A 24,336-nucleotide genomic window follows, 5' to 3' on the forward strand; every position below is an offset into this window, starting at 1 on the left:
GCATTCTTGCAATTTGTCCATCTCACATCTCATGTTGAATAGAGGAGTTAACTATGATGGTTTTTAACACATTAAATGATCCTGTTAGGACAGTAAATATTAGGAAAACAATAATAACCTGGTCAGATACACATTCAAAGACAGTTAACCCCTTAAAGGGAATCTGTTATCGGTGTCACCTGTTGGTACATGCAAGGGAAGATGGAAAAATTACCATTCAAACCCAGGCACTGTGGACTCTTGACCATAGAAGTGGAGTGAAGCAGATGTATTAAAGAGTACCGCTCATTAACTTGATACATTTTATAATCCTCCCAGTTCATTGCTCCAATCACGATAAACCACCCCCTGCCTTATTTTTTATTATTTTTTAGTTTTCTACCTTGATATTGGTCTGTATTTTCTGCTCAGCCTCAGGTTCATGTTCACAGACTGGGAAGGGGAGTTACCCAACAGGTGTGACATCATCTGAAGCCATACAGGGGAGAACTTCCTCCCTTACTCTGCAACCAACAGCAAATGGCAGTTAAGTGTGAGATAAGCTATGACTGGATAAGGCTTCACTCCCGCCCCCCCCCCCCCCTCAGCACTCCAGACTGCATTTCCTCTGTTTGGACTTCTGCCAGGCGAGCAAGTCTGTGCAAAAGATGTCTTTCTTTAAACAAAGTATATTAGAAACCTTTATTATTAACCACAAGGAGTGCAATAGCAAATTTGAATGAGAGTGCCCATTTAAATAAAAGTCCGTGGTAGGACCATTTTATTAAGCAATAAAATAAAAATAACAAACAGCAGATGACGCGTTTCGAGGTAAACACCCTCTTCCTCAGATCAACATTGATCGATATTGATCTGAGGAAGAGGGTGTTTCCCCTCAAAACGAGTCATCTACTGTTTGTTATTTTTATTTTGTGCCTTAATAAAATGGTCCTACCACAGACTTTTATGTAATATATGTGCCTCACTCCACTTCTATAGTAAAGAGTCCACAGTGCCTGGGTTTGAATGGTTTATCTCTGCCTTCTCTGACCTCCCAGCTTCAGCAGCCCCCTGACTTAGTGGTACCCCGACTGACGCTTGGGGTTATACATGTGTTTTCTATCTATTTGAGGTAAGTGGCCATCCACTAGATGCGTCGGGTGCCCGAAAACTAGGGTAATTTCTCCTCGTTGACGGTAATACATAAGGCGCCGTCCTTGCGGTCTGTTTTTTTCCACTTTACCACAACTTCTTGGTACAGGCTGATAGAGCAGATGACACTGGTGATAATCATACTTTCCTATTCCAGATCTGTTGTCCTGTTTGCCATCCATCCCCTTGGAACGAGTGGTAGGCTTGGTACACAGGCGGTGCTCTAGAAGCACGCTGACGTCACAGCTGCTACTTCCTAAAGCCTGCGTGCAGCTGAGTGAAGTAGCAGCAGCTCCTGCCGTGCTGCCTGTGCACCAAGCCTGCCACTATGCAGAATATGCAGGATAGCGGGCTAACAGTACCACAGATCGGGGATAGGTTATCTTCCGTGTCACCCGCAAGCCTCTTCCAAGAGGTTAGTGTGGGTGACATTGATGACACTGCACATTTTGACCTTGAGAACACAGCCAATTTTTATTTTAATAAATAAAGTGTAAGAATAAATAAATAAATAAATGCCCCTTTCCCATTAAAACCCTATATTAAGGTGGGTTCACACCACGTTTTTGCAATACAGTTTTTTTTTCAGGTTTTTGATAAAAAAAAAAACGATTCCTCAAAACCTGACTAAACTGTATCAAAACGTGTGTACAAAGTTTTATCTGTATACGGTTGAAAACCGTATACGGTTTGAAAAGTGATGTCCGGTTGCATCCGTTTTTTAAGGAAAAAAACGCATACGTTTTGAACTTTTCACTCCATTATGAATAAAGTTTCACTTGTTTGATTGAAATTCCAAGAAAAAAAACTGTGCAAAGTCAAAAACCGTATGGTAAAAACTGGATGGAACCGTACAGTTCTGTACGGTTCCCATTGACTCCCATGTTAAAAAAAAAAACGTATACGGGTCAATACAGTTTTTCACCTGGACCAAAAACCGTGGTAGACCACGGTTTTCTGTCCAGAAAAAAAAAAGTAAAAAACCGTGTGGTGTGAAAAACGGAGACAACCGTATGCATTATGGTGCATACGGTTTTGAATGGAAAGTTTATGGGCACGGTTTTCTGTACAGTTGCATACGTTTTTTTTTTTTTAAAACGTATCCAAAAACTGTATAGAAAATCGTGGTGTGAACCCACCCTTATAGGTATTGCCACGTCCGTATTTATCCTATACGGTTAACATCATTTAAAAAGAAAAAAAATGCTAATTTTGGTCAAAAACATGGAATAAAAAAAGGTCAAAAGATTGCATAAATCGCAAAAATTATAACAACAAAAAATACAGCTCATGGATTTTGTTTAGAAAAGGTAAATGAACATAAAAAAGCTATATAAATTAGTTATCGCCATGATCGTACCGACTCACAGAATAAAAATAATATCATTTTTACCATACAGCGAATGCCATAAAAAAAAAAACAATTTCAGTGTTTCACAATAGCTTAGTGGTCAACAAAGATTTACCACTAATATAAAGTACAATATCTCGCAAAAAAACTATCTCAGAATCGCGTCGCTAAGTAAAAGCGTGTCAGAGGTATTACCACTTAATTAAAAAAAATTGGCCTGTGTCATTAAAGTAAAAACAGGCAGTGTCCTTAAGGGGTTACAAGCCAAAACTCTTTTCTACAGACCTACAATATATAAATGTTTGATTTTGTGTGCCCAATTGTACTTTCTAATGGCACCTTTCATTTTACCATAAAATGTACAGTGAAATAAAACAATATTACAGTAGAATCTCCCAATAGCGGACACTCACAAGGAAAAAAAGTGTCCGCTATTGAGAGATGTCCCTTATTGTACTCACTCTTGAGTGTAAGTATACCTATAAAACATGATAAAAAGCAATATTACAGTAGAATCTCCAAGTGTCGTTTACTGTATATACTCGAGTATTAGCTGTTCCGAATATAAGCCGAGGCCCCTAATTTCCCCCCAAAAACCTAGGAAACGTTATTGACTCGACTATAAGCCTATGGTGGGAAATACATAATCTCCCCATGTCATTAGCCTCCCGTCATAACCCAGACCCCGTCATCATCCACCTCGTCATCATCATCCCCCTTGTCATCATCCCCTCCTTCATCATCACCGCCTGTCAATCCCTTCATCATCATCCAGACCCCCCCCTTTTGTTTTCTACTCACCTCCCCAGCTGTGGAAGGGTGAGCTGGTCCGGGCCATCCATCGTCGGCCATCTATTCTGCAGGGACCCTCTGGTGGGGAGGGTTAGTCGTTCGGGGCTGTCCATATTCACCGGGAGGCCCTCTTCTCCACTCTGGGCTGGCCATGGACTAGTGACGTTGCGTTGACAACGAAGCACAGGGACGTCCGTGCGCAGCAGACATCTTTGACGTCCCTGCGCGGTGGCGTCAATGCAGCGTCACTAGTTCGGGGCCAGCCCGGAGTGGAGAAGAGGGCCTCCCGGTGAAGATGAACAGCCCGGAACGACTAAACCATCCCCACCGGACGGTCCATGCAGCATAGATGGTCGAAGATGGATGGCCTGGCCCATCACCTCACAGCTAAGCTAGAAGCGGTTTTTTGTTCACTCGAGTATAAGCCGAGGGGGGCGTTTTCAGCACTAAAAATTGTGCTGAAAAACTCTGCTTATACTCAAGTATAAATGGTAATCTCCCCTTATTTCTCCCCTGTATCATTTCATCCTCCCTTTATATCCTGTGCCATCTTATTTCCCCATGCCTTGTGCCAAATTATCCCCCCTTACCCTCTGTGCCACCTCAATTCCCCTTGATCCACGCTCTCTGTGCCATTTAATTCCCCCTTTATTACCCTCTATGTAAATTCATCCCCCTCCCCTCTTTCTGAAGTAGCACAGGGGGATAAAGGGGGAATAAAGTGGCACAGGGGGTGGTAAAGAGGAGATGATGAATTTACACAGGGTAAAAAAGGGGGAATGAAATGGCACTGGGGTAGGGGGAGGGAATCTAGAGGAAATAATGTGGCACAGGGGGTAATAAAAGGGGGGGTGATTTGGCACAGGGGGAATAAAGTGGTACAGGGAGGATCGGGGGGAGGGGGGTGAATGATGTGGCCGGCGGACATACAAAAGCAGGAGACCACTGTTTAAACATTGGTCTTCTGCTTCTGTGCTGGGGCTTCTGCAGGGGGGTGCGGCAGGAGCCTGGGCCCCTTACTAGGGGATTTGCTGTACCCCCTGACAGTGGCCCTGTGTACAAGGTAGGGCCAGCACATAAGCCTGGTTGTCCCCTAATAGGAGTGTTTTGTCCCCTATTGTCCCCTTTCGGGTGTGTCCGCTTCAGCTATTGGGAATGTCCCCTATTCGGAGGGTGCAAATACATTAAGTCTTATGGTACTCTGCCAGGGAATTAAGAACTGTCCGCTATTGGGAGGTGTCCGCTAAGGGATTTTTCCCATTATTTTGTGTGTGTGGAGGTTGAGGGGGGCGGGCGGTCATTGAAAAGAAAAATCACAATTTAGCAACTTTAGTTTCTTTTTATTTTAACACAGTGCTCTTTATGATTTAAACGACATGTTCTCTTTATTTTGTGGGTCAATACGTTTAAAATGATATCCAATTTACGTAGTTTTTCCATTATTGTCTAATTTTCACCAGAAGAATGTCTGCAGTGTGAACAAGCCCATAAAGTAAACCTGACACTTTGAAAGTGCAGTCCACTGCAGACAGCATGTTATGGAGAAGAAGGAGCTGAGCAGATTGATATAAAGATATAAAGATTGAGGAAAAAGTTTCATGTAAACCTCTGTTCTCTGCTCTGTTTCAGTCTAAGTAGTCAAGTGGGTGGGCCTTCTAGGTGACTACCTCATATTCTCATTTATATACAAAGAGCTATCAATCTATGAATAGGACTGCTGGAACTTTTCCCACAAAAATACATATTAATCTGCTTAGTTCCTCCTGCTTGATAACATGATGGCTGCGGATTGGACTGCATTTTCAGTGTTACAAGTTCACTTTAATATAGCACTATAAGGAGATAATATTTAGTGCTAAAAATGTGGGAAAAGGGTTTCTACATTTCCATGATGATAGTCAAAATAATTTTGTTACTTAAACCTTTTGGGTGAGTTTTTATATGTTCAATGTTAGTTTCAACACTGTATTCAGCGTTACTATTTAGGATTGTTGTAGCTGCATGCATTCTATTGGTAGGGTCACACGTAGTGCATACACAGTGTATTTGACACTGAAGATGCACTACTGACCGTGCCTAGAGTGAGCCTGTGTGTCCATGCCCGTGTGTCCTGCAGACTGCTGCTATGAGCAGACAACGCAGGACACATGGGCAATGCAGAAGGCCCACTCTAGGGACGGTCAGTAACACATCCGCAGCTTCAAATATGCTGCGGATGCAATACGTGTGACCTTACCATTAGAGTGATAACATAACCTTAAAGGGGTGCTCCGGGGAAGTTAATAAAAATAAAAATGCCCCAAAGCCACCAAAATATCTGTTCTGTGTCCCCGGTAGTTATCCATGTAGTGGCAGCTCCTGTGGCACCTGATGTCTCCTAAATATTATTTTTCCTTACTTGCAGCACAGACTACAACTCTTAGAAGTCAGTGCAGCTCTGTGTAATGGCTGCCAGCCAATTGCTTTCACTATCTGTGTGGATGCTGTGTAGTTGAATACACACTGTACAGGTCTTTTCTTTCAGACTATCCTTCCCCCCAGCAATAAATCATGATGTGCTCTGAATGGCAGCAGAATGGAGTTGTAGTTTTGAAACAGCTGGAGGTATTTGGGGTATTTCCGTACTCGGGAGAAATTGCACTACAAATTTTGGGGGGCTTTTTCTCCTTTTACCCCTTATGAAAAGGAGAGGTTGGGGTCTACACCAGCCTGTTCGTGTAAAAAAAAAAATTTTTACACTAACATGCTGGTGTTGCCTTTAAATTTTTATTTTCACAAGAGGTAAAGGGAAAAAAAGACCCCCAAAATGTGTAACACAATTTCTCCTGAACACAGAAATACCCCATATGTGGGTGTAAAATGCTCTGCGGGCGCATAACAAGGCTCAGGAGTGAGAACACACTATGTACATTTGAGGCCTAAATTGGTGATTTGCACAGGGGTGGCTGATTTTACAGCGGTTCTGACATAAACGCAAAAAAATAAATACCCACGTGACCCCATGTTACATGGAATGTAACAAGGGGTATAATAAACTTTAATACCCCACAGGTGTTTCATGAATTTTCATTAAAGTTGGATGAGAAAATAAAAAAAATTAAAAAATGTCATTAAAATGCTGGTGTTACCCTACATTTTTCATTTTCACAAGGGAAAATAGGAAAAAAGCCCACCAAAATTTGTAACCCCATTTCTTCTGAGTATATAAATACCCCATATGTGGATGTAAAGTGCTCTACGGGTGAACTACAATGCTCAGAAGAGAAGGAGCGCCATTGGTATTTTGAAGAGAAAATTTGTCCAGAATTGAAGGCCATGTGTGTTTACAAAGCCCCCATAGTGCCAGAACAATGGACCCCTCCCACATGTGACCCCATTTTGGAAACTACACCTCTCACATAATGTAATAAGGGGTACAGTGAGCATTTACGCCACACAGGTGTCTGACAGATTTTTGGAACAGTGGTCCGTGAAAACGAAAATTTTTATTTTTCATTTGCTCAGCCCAATGTTCCAAAGATCTGTCAAAGGCCAGTGGAGTGTAAATACTCACTGCACCCCTTATTAAATTCTGTGAGGGGTGTAGTTTCCAAAATGGGGTCACATGTGGGGAATCCACTGTTCTGGTACCACAGGGGGCTTTGTAAATGCACTTGGCCCCTGACATCCATTCCAAACAAATTCCCTTTCCAAAAGCTTAATTGCGCTCCCACTCTTCTGAGCATTGTAGTTCGCCCGCAGAGCATTTTACGTCCTAACATGGGGTATTTACATACTCAGAAGAGAAGGGGTTACAAGTTTTGGGGGGCATTGTTTCCCATTACCCTTTATAAAAATGGTAAATTTGGGAAAATACTGCACATTAGTGCCATTTTTTTTCATTTACATATTCGACTAACGAAAAGTCATCAAACACCTGTGGGGTGTTAAGGCTCACTGGACCCCTTGTTACATGCTTGAGGGGTGTAGTTTCCAAAATGGTATGCCATGTGGGGGGTTTTCTGCTGTTCTGGCACCATAGGGGCTTCCTAAATGTGACATGCCCCCCAAAAACCATTTCAGAAAAACTCACTCTCCAAAATCCCATTGTCGCCCCTTCCCTTCTGAGCCCTCTACAGCGCCCGCCGAACACTTGACATACACATATGAGGTATTTCCTTACTCAAGAGAAATTGGGTTACAAATTTTGTGAGGATTGGTCTCCTTTTACCTCTTGTAAAAATTCAAAAACTGGGTCTACAAGAACATGTGAGTGTAAAAAAGGAAGATTTTGAATTTTCCCCTTTATTTTGCTGTTATTCCTGTGAAACACCTAAAGGGTTAACACACTTACTGAATGTCATATTGAATACTTTTTAGGGTCCAGTTTTTATAATGGGGTCATTTGTGGGGTGTTTCTAATATGAAGGCCCTTCAAATCCACTTCAAACCTGAACTAGTCCATGAAAAATTCTGATTTTGAAAATTTTGTGAAAAATTGGAAAATTGCTGCTGAACTTTGAAGCCCTCTGATGTCTACCAAAAGTAAAAATATGTCAACTTTATGAAGCAATAATGTAGATAGTTGTCGGGACTTCGTCAACGGGTGGTGCGCATGGATGAGGTAACCAGGTGTGGAAAAAGAAGGTCCCAGCACTCACCAAATGATGCAATAAATCAAATGTATTTGTTGTAGTTCATCTTAACAGGACGCGTTTCGGCGATGTATGCCTTCCTCTGCTGTCTAACCTAAACCACTGCAAGTGCCGGCTAAAAAGCATGAGGAGGCGCCCGCTAAGTGACGTCACTCACCGGTCGGCACACGGGTATTGATGTCAGGTCGTCATAGCAACCAGGGTAAACAAACAGACTGTGTAAATAAACAGTAATAGTATACGGTATGTATCCTTACATAGTAATCAACACTGTGCCCCCTCCTGGCAAAGAAACAGTCAATCTAGAGATTGCAAGGGGATCGCTGGTAGTCTTAATAGATATGAATACAGTCTCTGGGCAGCGGAGCGCTCTTCCGGCAAGGAGAGTTAGCAATGCCGCCGCCAGTTTCCTTGTCTCAAAGGCGGAGCCCCGCATTAAGTCAATCCTCCGATATGGTCTGCAGCAATGTCTTTTAATTGTCATAAGTTCCGATACTAGGTATGAGGTTGTGGCGAGCTCAGAGTCCTCATACAATAGGTCCCGTGGAAGCGTTGCAGGTACCTGGCAATGGGCCCACCCTCAATCTGTAACTCCCGATCGCGCTTGTCAGTGGTAATGTCCGAGGTGCGCTTTAAGCGCTGAACTTGCAACGGTATCCAATCCACTCAAGGGGTCATGTGGGAGTGTATATGGGGATGATGTCCAGTATCAATACTGGGTCCCCAAGATTATGGGGTAAGAAACAGAATAGTGGGGTGAGATCAGAGGGAGCACAATAACAGCAAGATCCTAATGGGGAACATATATTGTATCAGCAGTATTGTAACATATAACTGCAACATCTTAAGCAAGTCATAAACAGGGGTCATATTGTCAGACAGAAGTAGTGTTCAATATCAAAATTGATATCTAGGTTAAGGCTATTGCACAACTATTGACTTAATGTGGGGCTACGCCTTTGAGACAAGGAAACTGGCGGCGGCATTGCTAACTCTCCTTGCCAGGAGAGCACTCCGCTGCCCAGAGACTGTATTCATATATATTAGGACTACCAGCGATCCCCTTGCAATCTCTAGATTGACTATTTCTTTGCCAGGAGGGGGCACAGTGTTGATTACTATGTAAAGATACATACCGTATACTGCTACTGTTTATTTACACTGTTTTTTGTTTACCCTGGTTGCTATGACGACATGACGTCACTCCCCGTGTGCCGACTGGTGAGTGATGTCACTTAGCGGGCGCCTCCTCGTGCTTTTTAGCCGCCACTTGCAGTGGTTTAGGTTAGACAGCAGAGGAAGGCATACATCGCCGAAACAAGTCCTGTTAAGATGAACTACAACAAATAAATTTGATTTATTGCATCATTTGGTGAGTGCTAGGACCTTCTTTTTCCACAACTTTATGAAGCAAACATAAAGTAGACATATTGTGTTTGTGAATCAAAATATAATTTATTTGGAATGTCTATTTTCCTTACAAGACATTTTTCACCAAGAAATGATGCAAGTATCGACCAAATTTTACCACTAACATATAGTAGAATATATCACTAAAAAAACAATCTCGGAATCAGAATGGAAGGTAAAAGCATTCCAGAGTTATTAATGCTTAAAGTGACAGTGGTCAGATGTGCAAAAAACGCTCTGGTCCTACAGTGAAAATTGGCCTGGTCCTTAACCCCTTAAGGACGCAGCTCATTTTCACCTTAAGGACGCAGGCCTTTTTTGCAAATCTGACCACTGTCACTTTAAGCATTAATAACTCTGGGATGCTTTTACTTTTCATTCTGATTCCGAGATAGCTTTTTGGGACATATTCTACTTTATGTTAGTGGTAAAATTTCGTCGATACTTGCATCATTTCTTGGTGAAAAATTCCCAAATTCCCAAACTTTGAAACTCTCTGCTTATAAGGAAAATGGACATCCCAAATACATTTTATATTGATTCACATGTACAATATGTCTACTTTATGATTGCATCATAACGTTGACATATTTTTACTTTTGGAAGACATCAGAGGGCTTCAAAGTATAGCAGCAATTTTCCAAATTTTCACAAAATTTTCAAAATCTGAATTTTTCAGGGACCAGTTCAGTTTTGAAGTGGATTTGAGGGGCCTTCAAATTAGAAATACCCCACAAATGACCCCATTATAAAAACTGCACCCCTCAAAGTATTCAAAATGACATTCAGTAAGTGTGTTAACCCTTTAGGTGATTCACAGGAATAGCAGCAAAGTGAAGGAGAAAATTCAAAATCTTCATTTATTACACTCGCATGTTCTTGTAGACCCAGTTTTAGAATTTTTACAAATGAGAAAAATCTTGCTAAAATTTGTAACCCAATTTCACTCGAGTAAGGAAATACCTCATATGTGTATGTCAAGTGTTCGGCGGGCGCAGTAGAGGGCTCAGAAGGGAAGGAGCGACAATGGGATTTTGGAGAGTGAGTTTTTCTGAAATGGTTTTTGGGGGGCATGTCACATTTAGGAAGCCCCTATGGTGCCAGAACAGCAAGAAAACCCCCACATGGCATACTATTTTGGAAACTACACTCCTCAGGGAACGTGACAAGGGGTACAGTGAGCCTTAACACCCCACAGGTGTTTGACGACTTTTCGTTAAAGTTGGACGTGTAAATAAAAAAATATTTTTCACTAAAATGCTGGTTTTCCCCCAAATTTTACATTTCTACAAGGGGTAATAGGAGAAAATGCCCCCCAAAGTTTGTAACCCCATTTCTTCTGAGTATGGAAATACCCCATGTGTGGACGTCAAGTGCTCTGCTGGTGAACTACAATGCTCAGAAGAGAAGGAGCGCCATTGAGATTATGGAGAGAGAATTTGGTTGGAATAGAAGTTGGGGGCCTTGTGCATTTACAAAGCCCCTTGTGGTGCCAGAAAAATTACATTTTTCATTTTCACAAACCACTGTTCCAAAAATCTGTCAGACACCTTTGGGTGGTAAATGCTCACATCACCCCTTATTACATTCCGTGAGGGGTGTAGTTTCCAAAATGGGGTCACGTGGGTATTTATTTTTTTGCGTTTATGTCAGAACCGCTGTAAAATCAGCCACCCCTGTACAAATCACCAATTTAGGCCTCAAATGTACATAGTGCGCGCTCACTCCTGAACCTTGTTGCGCATCCGCAGAGCATTTTACGAGCACATATGGGGTATTTCCGTACTCAGGAGAAAATGCGTCACAAATTTTGGGGGTATTTTTTTTCCTTTTACCTCTTGTGAAAATAAAAAGTATGGGCCAACACCAGCATGTTAGTGTAAAAAAAAAATTTTTTTACACTAACCGGCTGATGTAGACCCCAACTTTTCCTTTTCATAAGGGGTAAAAGGAGAAAAAGCCCCCTAATATTTGTAGTGCAATTTCTCCCGAGTACGGAGATACCCCATATGTGGCCCTAAACTGTTTCCTTGAAATACAACAGGGCTCCGAAGTGAAAGTGCCATGCGCATTTGAGGACTAAATTAGCGATTGCATAGGGGTGGACATAGGGGTATTCTACGCCAGTGATTCCCAAACAGGGTGCCTCCAGCTGTTGCTAAACTCCCAGCATGCCTGGACAGTCCGTGGCTGTCCGGAAATGCTGGGAGTTGTTGTTTTGCAACAGCTGGAGACTCCGTTTTGGAAACACTGCCATAAAATGTTTTTTATTTTTATTTGAGGGGGGGGGGGGGGAAGACAGTGTAAGGGGGTGTACATGTAGTGTTTTACCCTTTATTTTGTGCTAGTGTAGTGTAGTGGAGTGTTTTTAGGGTATATTCACACTGGCGCAGGTTTACAGTGAGTTTACCGCTAGGAGTTTGCGCTGCGGCAGCCCAGCGCAAACTTGAAGCAGGAAACTTACTATAAACCTACCTGTGTGAATGTACCCTGTACGTTCACATGGGGGGCAAACCTCCAGCTGTTGCAAAACTACAACTCCCAGCATGTACTGACAGAACGTGCATGCTGGGAGTTGTACTTTTGCAACAGCTGGAGGCACACTGGTTGGAAAACCTTCAATTAGGTTCTGTTACCTAACTCAGTATTTTCCAACCAAGGTGCCTCCAGCTGTTGCAAAACTACAACTCCCAGCATGTACTGATCACCGAAGTGCATGCTGGGAGATGTAGTTATGCAACAGTTCAAGGTGCGCAACTACAACTCCCAGCATGGCGAGACAGCTGTTTGCTGTTTGGGAATGCTAGGATTTACACTTTTGCAACATCTGCAGGCCCACAGTTCAGAGACCACTGCAGCGTGATCTCCAAACTGTGCCCCTCCAGATGTTGCAAAACTACAAATCACAGCATGACCAGACAGCAAACTGCTGTGTGGGCATGCTGAGAGTTGTAGTTTTGCAACATCTGGAGGCTTACTGTTCATAGACCACTGCAAAGTCATCTCCAAACTGCAGCCCTCTAAATCTTGCAAAACTATAAATCCCTGCATGCCCAAACGGCTGTCTGAGCATGCTGGGAGTTGTAGATTTGCAACATCTGGGGGGGGGGCTACAGTTTAGAGAGCACTGTATGTGGTCTCCAAAGTTTAGCCCCCCCCCCAGATTTTGCTAGGCAACTACTCACCGGCATCCGTTGTCATCACCAGGGAGCCACGAGGGAGCCGCACGTCATCGCCGCCTGCCGATCAGGTAAGGGACCTCCACCGCCACCGGTCACGCTACAGTTCCCCTGTTCTGCCCGGAATACCGTCGGTGGGCAGGACGGGGGAACCAAACTTTAATCCCCCCGCCCCCGATCTGCTATTGGTCGTCGCGTCTTGACGACCAATAGCAGAGATAGGAGGGGTGGCACCCCTGCCACCTAACTCCTGTCCCTTTAGGGGGACCGGGGGTGTCTTGGACACCCCCGATCCCCCTGATTTTCTGGGTCACCGGACACCGGTATGACCCGGATCCGCCGAAAATCGCCGGCATGGGGGGGGTCTCAGGACCCCCCTGGGCATATGCAGGGGATGCCTGCTGATAGATATCAGCAGTCATCCCGGTCCGGTCCCCAACCGGCTAGCGGCGGGGACCGGAATTCCCACGGGCGTATGCATACGCCCCATGTCCTTAAGAGGTTAAGGGGATAATTAAAGGGGTACTCCATTGGAAAACTTTTTTTTTTAATCAACTGGTTCCAGAAAGTTAAACATATTTGTAAATTACTTCTATTAAAAAATCTTAATCCTTCCAGTACTTATCAGCTGCTGTTATGAGCTACATGAAGTTCTTTTCTTTTTTACTTTCCTTTCTGCCTGACCACAGTGCTCTCTGCTAACACCTTTCATTTTAGGAACTGCCCAAAGCAGGATAGGTTTTCTATGGGGATTTTCTCCTACTCTGGACAGTTCCTAAAATGGACAAAGGTGTCCGCAGAGAACACCCCGATGAAGGAAACCGTATCGAAGTTTCCGAAACGCGTAGGTTAGCATTGTGGACCTCCGAGGCACCAGTAGTGACGTCCCCACTGACCGTCCAAGATCACCGGACTGACCGCGAAGTGAGTGAAGTACGGTCGAGACGCCACCGGCCGGGGCGTTCTCCCATTTTACCCTCACGACTCTGGACACAGGCATCTCAATCTACAACCGGAATACCAGCACCGTATGAAAAGCTGCATCAAAACCGCAAGTATAGTATATTGGACAAAGTGAACATCACTCAACCTACCAGTATCTGTATGCACTAACAGACACCTTTTTGTTCTTACCAGTTAGTGTTTCAGCTATATACCGCAGTATATCATCGTTTTTTATTCATCAAACAACTATTAATATATATGCTATTGTACAAGTATAATTTACAGGTAGTTTATATACATTTATTTAAATTGCCTTAAAACATCCACCATATTAATACTTATTTTTTTTCCTGCAGCCATTTTTTATCAGACCTCCATTTATTCACTTTGGCCAATGTCAGCTTAGCTACCTATCACATCTGTATATAGGTATGCATTTTTTGCTTCATTTTTGTACATGTATTTAACCAATTTGACAACTATTTTAAAGCCCCATTTAGCGCTTACTAAATCATTGTAATTTACAAATCTGTTTAACTTTCTGGCACCAGTTGATTTAAAAAAATTTTTTTTTCCAGGGGAGTACCCCTTATATGCCAAATTAAAAGCATATTGAAGAATATAGTGTGGTCGGATGAGAGCAAAAATTAACTGTTTGAAAGCTATAATACACACAATGTTTGGAGGAGAAATGCACATCAGCCTAAAAAACACCATATTAACTGCAAAGTAAGGAGTTGGGAGCATCATGGTGTGGGGTTGCTTTTCAGCAAATGGTACTGACAAACTTCATATAATTGTACAAAAGTATTAAATAAATATCATTAAGTGCAGTAAGGCTGGGTTCACACCACGTTTTGTTAAATACGGTTCCCGTATACGGCTGGGAGGAGGGGGCGGGGCTTAATCGCGGCGCCCGCACTCAGCCGTATTCGGCAACTGTATTTAATGCATGTCTATGAGCCGACTGGAGTGAACCGCAGCCTCCGGTCGGCTTCGTTTTCGGCCGTATGCGGTTTCCCGACCGTAGGCAAAAACGCGGTATATATATATATATATATATATATATATATATATATATATATACATGCCGAATACGGCTGAGTGCGGGCGCGGCGATTAAGCCCTGCCCCCCTCCTCCCAGCCGTATACGGGAACCGTATTTAACAAAACGTGGTGTGAACCCAGCCTAAGAGTGTTCTATACTTTTTCCCTGTGTACTTACATATTATTACACATAACTTTATTTCTGAACTTATTTGTTTTGGTTTCTTTGCATGGATTACTCAGGTTGTTACCAACATCTGGTGAACATTTTATGTCAATAGTACCTTTGGAAATATATTTAGTGACTTGTTCAATACTTATTTCTTCAGCTGTACTTTGTACTGCTCCCTTTCAGCACCCCAAATCAGACAATTCTGTCAAATATTGTGGGAAAGCCAACCAGAGGCCTATTTCAGATGGTGTCATTTATTGCAGTAGAATTACAAACCCCACACCATGCCAGTTTTTTCCCATATTGCGAGACTTTATTGCACTCAATTAGTTCTCCCTGTTACACCAGTGGTTTCTAGCTGGCAGCTGTAGTTCTCCTGTCTCCAGAAATATTAGGTTGCTAATTAACTCATACCTCATTTTTACAGTGATGTACAATTGCTTGAACCCCCTGCTTCCTACTACAGAGGGTTGTCGTGGCAACCTGTGCCCACTGAGGACTTTATTTTAAGGGGAATTACATCTACTATCTGACATCCCTTTTCTACAAACTAATAGTTATATTATTTAGTCCACTCTCGCGCAGCAAAATTAATTAGCTACTTGGCATCTCTTTCTTAATCTGACTCCTATCTTGATCCCGATTACGTTCTTATCTGAGTTATATTTGCGTAGATCATAACCTGGGCATCCCTCAGGTAATGTCCATAGTTCTTTTGTCGTGTCAAGGCTAGAGAGCAGTTCAGACCTGGGTCTCGCCCCAGCCAATGTCCCTACTTACTTGGGCAATCTGTGGACAATATATTATAATAATAAAGCAATTATATTGTGAAGGTCATCAAATCATCACAATTAGTAACCACACAGGCAGAGCTCTGCTGGGCCCTGCCAGCTCACCCGTGTTATCAAGTAAACCGCTGACGCATTTCTACTGCACTTTGTAGAGCGGCGTCATCAGAGAGGTAATTACAATGATGTATCCAATAACATGACCACAAACAAGTACTTAGAACCGCATATACATTGGCCGTTTTTATAGTAGCATCATACAGGTTTATCCATAAATTAGGATTCCGCTGAAAGGAAATGCACTATCCCTAATATTCCTGTAGGGAAAAAGAGCGGTCCCATCTGGTGTCCAGTAAAAGAAATGCTATCCCAGCAGAGCTCTACCTGTGTGGTTACTAATAATAATGACTTGATGACCTTCACAATATAATTTATTGGTGATTGTTCACACAGGCACATATTCTTTGGATTTATTTTATATTAATAATTTGTGAATAAAAATTAAGTATTAGGCACTCCATTTTTGAGCACATGACAGTTGCTTTATTATTATGATTTCATGCTTTGGTGAGACCCTTCAGTAACCTGGTTATACGCAAAAGCCAAACAAATTATTGCGCTAGACTTCAATCTGCGGACAAAGCAGATTCCCCCAACTGGGAGATAGTACCAATGCTCTAGAACACTGAAAAGGAACACTGAAGATGGGATAAACCACGACCATGAGTACAGCAGTTTAAATATCTTGCAACTGGGAGGAATAAGCGACAGTGCCAAGGCTAATTGGCCTGACACTAACACCTCCATCTTGGCCAAGAAAGGGCAAGAGGCGGCTAACATTAACAACTTTTCTTGGAATATGCAAGACATGATAGGACTTTGAATGTATTTACTGGATATAAGTAGTACATATATTGTTATTCTCATATCTCATTATATAGGTTATTCCACCCATAGCACAGGGAATTGCAGCACAGTTCCTTTCAAGTGAATGAGTGAATGCTGTCATTCTTTGCATAGCTGATGGCGAACAGTGCTGCTATGGAGGATACATTTTTTATAGTGAACACATTGATACATCAGAGTTGTGACCTCTTTGTTGTCATTGTTCCAACAGTTGGACCCTCACAGACCAAAAAGTGACAGCACATTCTAGTGATAATTATTAATCTTATTAAAATATAAAAGATAGGTGTGAACTTAATTTTAACAATGGGAGTGAATATCAGGTGATGGGCGGGATTACACAGTCTGGAAGTGTGTATTAGGCATACATGTCCCTTAATGCACAATATTCACACCCTCTGACTGTATAATCCCGGCCATCACCTGATATTCACTTCTCTCATTAAAGTGCAACTGTCACCTTCATACAAGGTACAGAGGTGCAGATAAAACATACAATACCTTTGCTTCCTTAGCCTGCAGCTTGTAAAATTACATCATGGCTGTTTTGCACTTTTGCCCAACAGTCGGAGGACTGGTTGCCTCTCACAGCAGCACGCCTTCTCCCCCACGTTGACCCGCACCCAGCATGGAGCCCTGTACGCCCTACGCCCGGTCCAGGTGTTTAAAACGGGGTCACGCCGTGACCCCGCATCACACCGGGTTGGTCCCGGCTGCTAATCATACCCGGGACCCTGGGCTAACAGCGCACGGCACAACGATCTATGCCGTGCGCTGTTAACCCTTCAAATGAGGCGATCAAAGTTGACCGCCGTGTCTGAAAGCGAAAGTAAACGCGATGTTCCGATCAGCTGGAATGCAGACGGAGGTCTCCTTACCTGTCTCCGCGGCGTCCGATCGTCGATTGATTGCTCCAAGCCTGAGCAATCGAACCCCTATCTGACTGATCCATGCAAAGCTATGGCTTTGCAGGGATCAGCATAGGAGATCAGTGTGTGCAGTGCTATAGCTCCCTATTGGAGCTATAGCACTGCAAAAAAAAAAGTGAAAAAAAAAGTTAACAAAAGGTCCTTTAACCCCTCCCCCACGTTGACCCGCACCCAGCATGGAGCCCTGTACGTCACTCACGCAGGACCAGCATGATTGTCATACAGGGCTCTATGCTGGAAGCAGGTCAGGGCAGGGAGGAGATGTGCCACTGTGAGTGTAGGCAAGAACTCCGACTGTTGGGCAGAAATACAAAACAACTGTGAATTTTACAAGCTGCATTCTAGGGAAGCACACTTATGGTATGTTTGATCTCTGCCCTAACTGATGGTGCTTACATCTCCATAACTCATATGGAGGTGACAGTTGTACTTTATAATTAAGTTCATACCCATCTGACTGATTCCATGAATTGTCAGACAAACTATAAACCCCAATTGTTCAGGAACAGAAGGGCAGATTAATTTTTTTTTATAAAAAAGTGTTTCATCAAGGCACCTAAGCTTTTTCATATCTCATTTTTTTGAGTTGGCTACAGTTATTCTTTAAATACCTGTTGAAACTATTAAATTGGAGGAAGGTTAGAGGAAAAAAAAGGAATGAAAAACTGTAAGCCTTTGAGGCACATCTTCCTTAACATCTTAAAAGTTGTTATAAGCACATGGAGTTATGTGTAACGTTTGTAATAAAGAAGCCCCAGTAAGACCAGTGCTTCATGCCCAACCATTTTAAACTCATGTTAGCAAGCACATTGTGGTATAACTCCTTAAGGATGTAGGGTGTACCTGTACGTGACCCCGCATCACACCGGGTCGGTCCCGGCTGCTAATCATACCCGGGACCCTGGGCTTACAGCGCGCGGCATAGATCGTTGTGCCGCGCTCTGTTAACCCTTGAAACGCGGCAATCAAAGTTGACCGCCGTGTCTGAAAGCGAAAGTAAACGCGATGTTTCTGATCAGCTGGGATGCAGGCGGAGGTCTCCTTACCTGTCTCCGCGGTGTCCGATTGTCGATTGATTGCTCCAAGCCTGAGCTACAGGCTTGAGCAATCGAGCCCCTATCTGACTGATCCATGCAAAGCTATGGCTTTGCAGGGATCAGCATAGGAGATCAGTGTGTGCAGTGCTATAGCATAGGAGATCAGTGTGTGCAGTGCTATAGCTCCCTATTGGAGCTATAGCACTGCAAAAAAAAAAAAAAAAAGGTGGGAAAAAAAGTTAACAAAGGTCCTTTAACCCCTTCCCTAATAAAAGTTTGAATCACCCCCCTTTTCCCATAAAAAAAACTGTGTAAATAAAAATAAACATATGTGGTATCGCCGCGTGCGAAAATGTCCGAACTATAAAAATATATAGTTAATTAAATCGCACGGTCAATGGCGTGCGCGCAAAAAAATTCCAAAATCCAAAATAGTGTATTTTTGGTCACTTTTTATATCATGAAAAAATGAATAAAAAGCGATCAAAAAGTCTGATCAATACAAAAATGGTACGGATAAAAACTTCAGAACACGTGGGCGTGTCCGGCAGTGCATGGCAGCGGTCGCATAACTCCTGCGCTCCACTTCTGCTGAGGCCATAAAGCGGCTATTGAGCAAAGTTACCCTCGCAGACCCTCTACAAGTTATCTATAGCGATATCTGATCACTTGGTCCTCCCAATGATGACCCGCAAGAGAGGCAAGAAGAGCCCGCTGAAGCTCACAGCCTTCTTCCCGGCAGCGGAGGTCTCACAAGATGGCGCGGCCACGTCTCCTCCACACCCCGGATCCATGCCTGCTCCGTGTGGCTCTGCATTCCCTGCTACGAGAAGCACGTCTCCTGCCTCATCTTCCTCCAAGCTGTGCAGCAAGCAAGGTACTTCTCCGGGGCTACCTTCTGACTTGCAGAAGGGGTGGTCTCCCTCTGCGTCTAAGACTCACCAGGTGCACTTCTCCCCTAAGTCCCCTGTGCCCACGGGAGCTGGAGGTCAGTCTGCCATTGACCTTGTGGGATCCCCCGCTGCGCTGCCCCTCTTACTGAGAATACCATGAGGGGATTGTTAGCTGAACTGAAGGCAGCTATACAAACAGACTTAGGCTCTGCAGTTTCCAGCATTCAGCATGAAATCTCCTCCCTGGGCCATCGCACCGCACACATTGAGACCAAGATGGCAGAACTCACCTCCTCCCATAATGAGGTGGTGGACCTGACTAATAGCTTGGAGGACGAAGTGGCGGCGCTACGACTGAAAATTGCTGACATGGAAGACCGGTCGCGCCGCAATAATGTCAGAATTAGAGGTGTGCCTGAATCCGTTAAAACAAAGGACCTGAATTCCTTCCTGACGGACTATTTTACCTTACTGCTGCCTCAGGCCTCCACACTGGATCTTCTTACGGACAGAGTCCACCGGCTCCCGAAGCCCAAATCCTTACCCGCCACTGTACCAAGGGATGTGATACTCCGCCTTCACTTTTTCCACGTTAAAGACCAGTTGATGAATGCTGCTCCCGGGGAGATTTGTGGATTTACAAATTTATGCTGACTTGTCTGCGGCCACACTAGCAAGACGCAGGGAGTTTGGTGTGGGAGCAAAGGTGCTGAGAGATAAGGGCATCCCATATAAACGGGGATTCCCCATCAAGATGATTGTCACCAAAAATGGCAGCAAACATGTTGCCTCTACTCCGGAGGACGTGGAGAGGCTGTGTGCGGAGTGGAACCTCTCTAGCCCAACACCGACTCCTAGATCCCCTTCGTCTCCCCCGGTGGCCAGAGTTGAAGAGGAATGGAGCGTTGTGACCGGTCAGAAACGCAAGACCAACAAATGATGTTTTTATGATAAATCAATTGGGTGTTCTACTGTTTTTGCCTTTTCCCTTTCTAGGTCGGACATTCTCTGATTGAACGGGACTGTTAGGTTATATGTTACTTTTCCGTGAGGACTAGTGATTTGCTTCACATTATGTTTTCTTTATTGTTTTTATCAGAGAGGGTATCTTCTTATACTGATATATTACTTATGGCCTAACTGCGGGTGTATTGAATAAGTGCTCCCCCTTAGGGCCCACCACATGGTCTTTATTGCTAAACAAGATGCTGATTTGTTTTGTTGCTTGTTGGTTTGTCTTATCTGTTTGTATGTTATGTTTGTCCCTTTTTCTAGACTCTCATGGATCGGTGGTTTTCTGTGCGTGTCAGGGAGATGGGTGTGGGATCCCTGTATAGATGCCTTACAAGTTAACGCTGCATCTCAATGTGGGATTGAGTACTCTGCTAAATATGTTGACATTATTACAAGATGGGAATTAAGTTAGTCTCCGTTATTATAAAGGGGCTTAATTCCCCTTTCAAAAGATCACTGGCTTGGAGGGTGGCAAGACGTTTAAATGCTGACGTTTTTTGCATCCAAGAATCGCATCTGAATGCGCAAGATGCTGCTCGTTTTTCTTATAAAAGGTACCTCCACATGTTCCACTCACATGCTGTCGATAAGAAAGGGGGTGTCCTTGTTGCCTTCAGAGATAATGTGGCTCTTAATGTGTTAAAAACTGAAGTAAGCTCAGAGGGCCGCTATGTTATCCTAGTATGCTCGCTTAATAATGTTTTATATACCATCACCGCTATTTATGCACCAAATAGGAAGCAATGTTCATTTCTTAAAACGGTTCTCCATAAAATAGGTGCTATAGCGCAAGGTCATGTAATTGTACTAGGTGATTTCAACATGTCTATGTGGCCCACTGTTCCGTTAGGCCGCATACAGAACCTACGGGTTTTTTCACAATTACTAACCAATTTGGTCTATATGATGCATGGAGTTTATCCCATCCCACTGAAAAGGATTTTTCCTTCTACTCACATGTTCACAGTATATATACCCGAATAGACTACACTTTGGTATCTCACTCATTATTAGGGGTGTGAATCGCCAAGAATTTGGCGATTCGATTCGAATCGCGATACCAGTGTGGCGATTCGATATATCGCGATATATCGCGATACCGTCTAGGTGACGATACATCGCGATATATCGCCCACCTGGGAGCATTCATAGATCCCAATAGACGCCGCTGTCAGCTTTGACAGCGGCGATCTAGTACTCCGGTGCACACTTTTTTTCCGGGCTGCAAAATAAAATAAAACGCACTTTATCTTACCTGCCAACGAGCCCGCGGAGCTCCGGTACAGGTGTTCGGTCCCCGGGCTGTATTCTTCTTACTTCCTGTTAGTCCGGCACGTCACATGGAGCTTCAGCCTATCACCAGCGGAGGCGGGACATCGCTGCGGCCAGTGATAGGCTGAAGCTCCATGTGACGTGCCGGACTAACAGGAAGTAAGAAGAATACAGCCCGGGGACCGAACACCTGTACCGGAGCTCCGCGGGCTCGTTGGCAGGTAAGATAAAGTGCGTTTTATTAAAAATTCCACATCCCTAAAAGAATCGATTCAAAAATATTTTGAATCGATTCTGTATCGGCAAATGAAAAATCGCGATTATCGCGAGAATCGATTTTTTCTTACATCCCTACTCATTATTACCTCTCATTGTTGACACCCATATTTTACCTATAGAATGGTCGGATCATTCACCCATTAGTTTAACGCTTAGAGAGTCTTACCAGCAACATCCAGCTCAGATATGGAGGCTACATAATCCTACATAATCCAGAATATTCAGAGGCTATTGAGTGTATGATTCCTGTGCACTTTCAGATTAAAGACACGGGTGACACCTCAGACCCTGTGCTTTGGTGTTCATTCAAAGCCACCATTAGAGGCCACTTCATCAGTCAAACTGCGCATGACAGGAAGGTCAGGCAATCTCAGACTCTTGAGCTTAGACAGAAGTTGGCTGATCTCCATAGACGTAACAAACACTCCCACTCTCCTGATTTAGCACTCGAAATCTCTCATATTCAGGCCAAGTTGCACTCCCTATCACTGCACACATACGAAATAGCACTACAGCGCTTGAAGATGACCTGCTATTGGCAGGGGAATAAGGCGAGTTCCTTACTAGCAAAACAACTACGCAAAAGAGACTCTAGGGCTAGGATCCCCTTCATTACGAGGGAGGACGGTGCTAGAATAGCTGACCCAAGGGGTATTGCCAACTGTTTTGCTGACTTTTATGAGAAATTATATAATCTCCACAAAGATGGTCATACTCCACAGCCTACAGCTGAAACTATTTCCTCCTATTTGACTTCTGTTTCTCTTCCCTCTCTTACCTCTGCTCAAGCTGCGGAACTCAACTCTCCTTTTTCTGTAGAGGAGGTACTTTCTGCTATTAAGACCTTGAAATCTTTGAAATCCCCGGGCCCTGATGGTATTACCAACAAGTTCTATAAGAGGTTCGGTCCCCTGGTGGCTCCCTTTCTCACTAGAACTTTTAATGCTATTGCTCAACAGGGTTCCCCTCCGGCTGAAATGTTGGAAGCCTTGGTTGTTATGATCCCCAAACCAGGGAAGCCTCTAGACAATTTTAGGCAGATATCGCTTCTTAATAGCGATATCAAGCTCTATGCCATGGTCCTTGCTGCCCGTTTGAATACTGTCTTGCCCTTGTTGATCTTTAAGGACCAAGTGGGTTTTGTCAGGGGACGCCAGACCCTGGATAGTACTAGGAGATTCCTTGATGTTATTGCTAAGGCCAACGCTGATCGGACGCCTTCTCTGCTCCTCTCCTTGGATGCGGAGAAGGCGTTCGATCGGGTACATTGGGGTTACTTCAGGGAGGTGTTGGGTAGATTTGGTTTTCCCCCCGGACTTCGGACCACTGTTCTGGCCCTATATACCTCGCCGTCTGCGAGGGTCTACACTAATGGAAGTCTTTCCAACAGATTTACACTTAGCAACGGTACCAGGCAGGGGTGTCCACTGCCCCCCCTGATTTTTACCCTGGTAATGGAGCCCTTTGCCCAACACAGAGAATCGGCAGGGATTAGGGGTGTTAGGATTGGGTCCTCTGAGCATCGTATCGGATTATTTGCCGAACATGTCTTGATTTGTCTTTCTGATCCGCAGAGCTCACTGACTGCTGTCATGCGAAATATACATGATTTTAGCTTGGCGAGATATTACAAAATAAATCCATCTAAGTCTAGTGTGTTACCTATACATATCCCCTCTAGTCTACGGTATAATCTACAGAATAGATTTCCCTTTATGTGGGCGGTAGATCACATCCCTTATCTGGGTATAGCCCTTACCTCGTCGCCTGCTAAAATGGTCCCTACTAATTTTACTACTTTACATTCCCAGATAGCTAAGGAAATCGATAACTACTCACTGCTCCCGGTCTCCTGGGCGGGACGCGTAGCGGCAGCTAAGATGATGCTGCTTCCAAAAATCTTGTATTTCTTTAGAAATATCCCAGTTGTCATACCTGCTTCATATATAGCCCAACTTCAAAAATTGCTCCTACACTTTATTTGGGCTAGTGGAAGATTGCGGGTAAGTGCCCAAGTGCTGTACAGACCAACTGGGGAGGGGGGTATGGGTGTTCCCAACCTGAAGGTCTATTATCATGCGGTCCTTTTGGACCAACTGAAGAGACGGTGGTGGCAGAATGATTCCCCTCACTGGGTGGATATAGAGGCAGAGCTCTTAGAAACCTCATCTCTCCATAATTTTATGTGGTCCCTTCGCTTTGCTCCTTCCTCTGCTCCTTCCTCCCCCTATTCTACTGTTGCAGCAGCTGTTAGGCTGTGGAGTAGGCTGGCGGGGATTCAACGACTATGCCCGCCCAGACTAGTTGATATTCCTATGGCAGCGGTTGGTGAACACCTAGTGGACTTTGATTTTCGATCTTGGATTGCAGCGGGTGTTCTCACAGTGGGGAGTATTTGGGGTCCAGATGGACTTAGACCATTTACGGACATTGTGTCCTCTTATTCTATATCCAACAGAGATTTCTACAAGTATCTTAGACTTCGACACTTTATACAATCCCTCACATGGCCTAGCACATCACATCGTACACTTTATGAGAGCCATTTCCACAAAAA

General features: G+C 43.8%; 1 protein-coding gene across 8 annotated transcripts in view; it reads right to left on the reverse strand.

Annotated features, from left to right (window-relative positions):
* Nucleotides 1-24,336, reverse strand: part of GALK2 (galactokinase 2) — a 626,364-nt gene that overhangs the window by 126,465 nt on the left and 475,563 nt on the right. The gene's annotated exons all lie outside the window — the stretch shown is intronic.

Source organism: Hyla sarda, chromosome 4 (genome assembly GCF_029499605.1).
Source record: "Hyla sarda isolate aHylSar1 chromosome 4, aHylSar1.hap1, whole genome shotgun sequence".
NCBI classification, from domain to species: Eukaryota; Metazoa; Chordata; class Amphibia; order Anura; family Hylidae; genus Hyla; species Hyla sarda.